Here is a 6,909-nt window from a genome sequence, read left to right on the forward strand (position 1 = left end):
ACTATGTAGCCACGGCTAGCCTGCAACTCGATATGTAGCTCAGGCTGGCCTCAAACTCTGACATCTGCCTGCCTCTGCCTCCTAAGTGCTGGAACTAAAAGTATGGACTACCACACCTAGGATATTTGGCAGTCTTATCCAACGTGGTCCTCATGGAGACGAGAGGTCAGAAACACGGCTAGAAAGGGCCCAGTGAGTTTCCATTGTCAGGATGACACTGTAGCTCCCAATAGCCTCCAAAGAAGAAGAAAGATCTGTGGACCCACAGCTACCCTCCCAGGCCCAGGGGTCAATGCGGCACAGGAATGAAACCTGTCCCTCCACCTTCCACCTCAAAGAAAAGCAACAACTTGGGTTAGGCTGAAGACCTGGCCAACCCCTTCCTCCCCCCCCCCTTTTAACTGTCATATCCTGACAGCAAAATAACCTAGAAGCTCACCTTTGACCCGCCACACACATTCATCCCACACACAGAGCCTCAGCAGAGAAAACACCCCTGGACCAAGGGTCAGAACTGTATTCCATCTGCTGGGCATCATCAGCCCTTGTGCCCGAGTACCATTCTGATGATGTTTTTGCCTTTAACAACTAAAGTGGCCCTAAGAACACCTCTGACCCAAAGCAGGATCATCACAGAGTGTCCTGAACGCAAGGCCAGTTCATCCTGAGAAGGTGGCTTCCAGAGCTCCCCATTCACAAAGAGGTGATCAGCAGGGAAGGATGAAAGAAACCCATGAGGATCAACAGCCCTGTTTTTTAAATTCAGGGCAACTGTGTAGACCCACCAACTGTGGCTGCAAGCCAAACATGACTGGGTTCTTATCTGAGGTTACAGTGACTTCCACCTCTATCCAAGCTGTACCACTATCAAGCAGCCCAGAAACGCATTCTAGGAAGTTCTGGGCCCTTTGGAATTCTTCAGCCAGGAAGTTAACTTAAATATCTTGCAAACATCCCCCCCCCCCAAGTTTCTCTGGGGTATTTGAAAACTCATCACTAGAAATCTGAATTTTTTTCCATTAGGGAGTGTGATACTATTTCAGGGGAGGGGAGGCAGAAAGGCACACGGCACCCTTGCTTGACCCCAAATGGAAACAGTAGGCGGTGCCACCTTCCCTAAAGAGGGTGCTCCAGTCTGTCTCCATCCACTCAAGGCTGTTCAAGACAGAACTGAATGAAAGATTCTGTGGTCTGTGATAAATTCAAGGGGTTGGGGCTTCTTACGTATCTGAAGCCAGTATTAAGAAAGCCACCAGGAGCTCTTTCAGCCCCTGAGTCAGCATCTTAGCCCAGGTCCCTGTCTTCTCTGAAGGCCATTCCCAACTGCTCTGCAGAGTTGGGGGACAGTGCCCACAATCTTAGGTTTATGGGTACCTCAGGGACAAGCACATGTGAATCTGAGTCACTACATGCAAATACCAATTATGGTTCCAGAAACAGGTCTAGTTTATTCCAGATCATTGATTTGCTTGCCTTCAGCCCAGGCTGTGGGCAGGGATACTAAGGATACTAAGTAAGAACACAGCCGGTCTTGGGGACTGGGGGCTCTGAGAATTGGGCGGATACAATGAACAAGACTGAAAGGAAACAGAAAAGACAAGCTTGCCACAAAGAAGGAGAGCCAGACGTCACAGATAGAGAGACTCGGCTCCCACTAAACCCAGAGGTCAGATAACTGGCCCTCCACCCCTGGGACATATTCCTTATGGTAAATGAGGCAAGGCTTCAATGAGCTCTATTTGTGCATGTCAGCAACTTCCCTTGTTCTATGCTGTTCAACAGTTACCACGTCCACTAATAAAAGTTCTCACTGTGTAGGCCGAGGTGAAGGTGAATTGAAAACCACACCTAGTGTCTCCTTCTAGGACACAAAGCTTCTCTTTGGAGGCCAATACCCATCAGACCCCCAAACAAACCCTGGTGTGTGCGTCCCCCACCTCTACTCCCACTTAAGAATTTATTTCAAAAGACGCTTCATTCACTGTACAAGAAACTGCTAAGGAGACAGACAGCTTAGCCTGAAGAAGCAGACAAGGGAGACTGCATACCACAACTGCTGCCTGACACTGCCGGGGCCGCCTGTGTGGAAGAACACCTGTGTTTTGTTTTGTTTTTTTCTGGAACAGCAGTAGGTAGAATTATAAATACAGCCCATCTATATTGTTCCCAAGTCTAAGCTGCCCCTAAATTGAATGTGCTTCTTTTGATAGGCCAAGTTCCACCACGATGTGGCAATTTATTTATCAAAAAAATCTGAATCAAGAAGACAGAAGCAGATGGTAACAAGGTCCTGCATCCTTTGATTTTGAGATTGGGGGAGGGGGCTATCTTTTAAATGTGCCTCTAGCTTTGGTCTTATCCAGTTCTCTTAACACCTCCAAGATGTGTCTATCTTTCCATAAAGGAGACAATGGCCCGAAGGTGAGTGATCTCCCCAAGAGCATCAGGTCAGCAGAGTCTAGGGTGTGGAGCTAGATGTCTTTGCTTCCTACTCAGCCAAGATACATTCTTGCCTGCCAGTCAAAACTGAGCTAGGGACCTGGTCCCCAGCAATCTTCTGATGAAGAGTTTTGAGCCCTAGGAAAAAGAAATAATTTATTTACTTCTTACCAGTTGGGTAAAATTGGCTCAGACGTACAAAGCACAATTTATATGCATCCTGAGCCTCAAAGTGGTTCCTGACAGTCCCCCGGTGCTGTTGCTATAAACACTCAGTCTGCTGGCCTCTACTGCAAACACACTGATTCCCTATAAGGAAACCCACTTGCAGTCTGGTGCTAGGAGCTCACTGAGTCTGCTGAGGATTGGACAGTGATGGGTGGCAGTCACATCGCTTCCTACGTGTTGTCACATCTTCTGTTTGGCACATCTTATAGCCCTTCACTCTGAGGAGCACATAACATAGACTATCTTTCCCTCCCCTCTCAGGCCTTGCCTGCCTACCTGGAGCCAATCTGAGCAGAGGCTCTCACCACTTGATTGAGTGAGCTGCTTTGGAATTCCGTGCAGGCTGGTCACCAGTAGACTGGGAGACCGCTACCTCCCTCTCCCAGACAGCTTGTTATTACCAGCATAGACTGGTAGACTGGAGAGACTATACCAAGCATCCTACATACTGGGACACTCTACACCCAAGCATCACTTGACCAGAAAATGTTGATAATGTTGAAGTTAAGAAACCCAGTATCGGGCTGGTGAGATGGCTCAGTGGTTAAGAGCACTGACTGCTCTTCCAGAGGTCATGAGTTCAAATCCCAGCAACCACATGGTGGCTCACAACCATCCATAATGAGATCTGATGCCCTCATATGGGTGTCTGAAGACAGCTACAGTGTACTTACACAAAATAAAAAAAAAAAAAAAAAAAAAAAAAAAGAAACCCAGTATCAGGCTGGAGAGATGGCTCAGCGGTTAAGAGCACTCACTGACTGCTCTTCCAGAGGTCCTGAGTTCAATTCCCAGCAACCACATGGTGGCTCACAACCATCTGTACTGGGATTCGATGCCCTCTTCTGGTGTGTGTCTGAAGACAGCTACAGTGTACTCATATAAATAAAAGTAAATTATATATTCTGGCTGAAAAGATGTTTTAGCCGTTAAGAGCACTTCTGGCCAGGCATGATGAAGCACACTTTTAATCCCAGCTCTGGGGAGGCAGAGTTAGGTGGAACTCTGTGAGTTTAAGGCCAGCAGGATTTACATATCAAGTTCCAGGCTAGCCAGAGCAATATCCTGTAAGCCAGAGTAAGATCCTGTCTCAAAAGTAAAAATAAGAATCTAACTCGAATTCCAGGGAAACCTGTGCTTTCTTCTGGCCTCCACGGGCACTGCGGCCAGGCATACATGCATGCAAACATAAATGTCCGCTATCTACTGGAACCCACTGTGGGTCTCACCTCTCATTTAATGGGGCCCTAAAGGGTCAGCTCCAGGAGAAGGAAGAAGAGAGACATGGAGCAAGGCTTGGCGCAGCCTGGGGCATTTTAAGATGAAGCTCACTGAGGAACTAGATACTGGACTGGACTGACAGGGAGACTTCTCATTAGTCTCAGAGACAAAGCTTCCTCCCGGCTTCTAGAAAAGGTTCAACAGTGTCACTGTGTAGTGACAGTTCCCTCTGGGACATAAAGTGATTACAGTGGCAGTTCCTACCAGAGACAGAGCCATCTAGTGACAATCCCCTCCTGAGACACAAAGCCATCCTGTGACTATTGCCACATGATAACACTACCCCCAGGTCCCTGTGAAATTTCTTCCCTGTCCCTGGGATTTCTCTAACCTAGAACCACGGTAGCAACTTCCATCTTGGACATCATCCTTCTAGAAGCTGAATCCCTCTGGATCATAAGGACTCAGTTTCCCTGAGTTTCAATTTCCTTCTCAGTTGGAACAGAAGGTTTATCCCATCTTCTGCTGTGTTTTCTCCTTTCTCTGGAAGGAAAGGATAGGCTGCCAAAAATACTTAATGAACTACTTCCTTGTGTTTACAGTGGAGAAAAGGTTTATTTATTTTACAATTACATCCACATTTAAATGGCAGCCAGGGACCATGGGGCTAGGACCTGGGGCCTTGAGTCCTCCCTGGGGTGCTGAAGAGCTTTCTGGAAGGATTTGGGGACTTGGCCCTTGCCTCAGAAACACACACACCCTGTTTAGCCTCTGCAGAGCCTCCCCTGCCAGGCCTCACCCTGGGTGCCAATATGGCTCCCCAGCAGCTCTCTGCTCTTGGGCTTTCAGAGTAAAGGCTGTAGCAGTATTCCTGCTTCTTCAGAAACCGGCTGCTCTGCGAAGATACCATGTTCGGCCCGCTCTCTCATCCAGGAGACACCCTCCCCTGCAGATGAGGGAAGGGCAGGGGCTTTAAAAATACCAGAAATACTGTAGTTGTTCACTTCTGAGAAGTCTTCCATAGTTGATAGCCAGATAATAAAAGAAACTGGGGCCAAGGAGACTTTGCAAGCAGCGTGGATGTAGAAGTCCAGCTTGGAGTCATGGCCTCCCCAAAACATGGCCTGTGAGCTCTTGGCAGAAGAAGTCCAAGTAGTGAGGTATGCGCTGCTTTTCAGCGAAAGCAAACGTGGTTCAAATCCATTTGGCCTGGTTTGGATGATGAAGGAAAAAGCAGCTCAGAGGCACCCTCCCTACAAGACGCCTTCCTGGACCTGTAGGGGCCTAGACACAGTCCAGTGCCTTCTCTGCCCGTGTTCTACTCCGTAGATGTCTGGTTCTGGGAATGCCAGTGCCAGGAGAGCTGGCATGATACACAGAGGCACCTATGACCATAACCAGAAACTGGAAACCAGGATGGCAGACCAGATGTTGAAGGAAGTCTGCTCTGTGAATAAGTGTCCTGTGAAAGGGTATGGCGACACTTGACACTTGTACATCGCCTGAATTACCTAGGCTCCGGGGCAGAGGAGTGACTAGGAGTCCTAGGATCAGGACTGCTGTAAGTGGTGTGACGCAGAACATATTCATCAAACAGTTCTCAAAAATTAGTCATACAAATGTGGCAAAGCACACCTTAAAACAGTGGCCAGGCGGAGTGATACGCGATCGTTAATCCCAGCACTTGGAAGGCAGAGGCAGGTGGATCTCTATGAGTTCCAGGCCAGCCAAGCCTAGGTAGTGAGACTAGGTCTCAAACAACCACCACCATAACCACTTCCTTCCCACCTGTAGCAATCGACACGGTGACCTCTAGGCTGGTTTGTGGTGTAGCTGAGGCAGGGTGGTTTTGCCTGCTCTGCGTTTGTCCACCCTTCCCAGCAGGCTCAGTGCACGTTTCCTGTCACACTGTACTCCAGGTTCTCTCGGCAGCAAGAAAATCATCCAAATCTCATGTGTGTACCATCTTCTTCTCCTGTAGGTCAGAATACCTTAAGAATGAGCTCAGAGAGGGAGAGAGCATGGCCAGGACAGGTTTTTTGTTTGGTTGGTTGATTGGTTGGTTTTTGGTTTTGTTTTTTGAAGAGGGATTGTGTGTTGAGGTGCAAGAGCTTCGGGGAGCAGGACCCTGGTGTTCAAGGGACCCAGGCTTTCTAGAGGCCCAATGAATAAGTGCCACTGATCCTGAGAGATCCCCCCGCCAAAGAAGGCCACAGAAGTTTCCCTGTCTTTTCTTAGGCTGAACTTTTCACAACAAGGACCTGTGGGTGTGTAGTCAGTTGTCCATGGCATCTCAGGAGGCTGCCATGACTTGGCTTTATTCATATCTTATCCTGAGTTTGACTCAAGCACAGCTGATGTGTTGACAGTTCCTAAATCATGTGCTATGTGCCCGTCTCCATTTGACCAGAGCTGAGCAGGGAGTGGCATCTACCAATTCTGTACTCCAAGTTCTGGATACCAAATGTTACAAAGGCCAGAATTCTGAAATGAAAACAATATTGCTATTCTTTTTGACAGTCTTTTGGGTTGCTAAGGAAAGTTTGTCCAAGACAGATAAAAAAAAAAAAAAAAAAAAAAAAAAAGTGTCATGAAAATGAACCTTAAAAATGAACAGCTTAAAAATGACTAAGACTTCGTATAACTGAGCCTCAAGTCAAGAGAAGAAGAAAAAAGAAAAGAAAATCTGCTACCTGAGCTGGAGTTATTGTTATATTGTTATAAGATTTTTATTACATTTATAACATTGTTACAAATGATTTAAAGATAGGACCAAAGGTGTTTCTTTTCCTAAAGAAATACAAAGATTAAGAAAGGAAAGAAAAGAAGAGAATGAGAGGTGGCAGATGAATGTGAAGGAGGGAGCTGGTCCATTCTATCTGTTCCGGCAAAGGAGATGGCCTTTGACCTCCTTTTTCATGTTTTCTTCTGGAGCTGGGAGCTGAGTTGCTCTGCTCAAAACAACAGCAGTGAGCGAATCAAGCTCCAAGACAACCACTGGGGTGGAAGAAGAGTCTATTT

The sequence above is a fragment of the Arvicanthis niloticus genome, chromosome 16 (assembly GCF_011762505.2).
Source record: "Arvicanthis niloticus isolate mArvNil1 chromosome 16, mArvNil1.pat.X, whole genome shotgun sequence".
NCBI classification, from domain to species: domain Eukaryota; kingdom Metazoa; phylum Chordata; class Mammalia; order Rodentia; family Muridae; genus Arvicanthis; species Arvicanthis niloticus.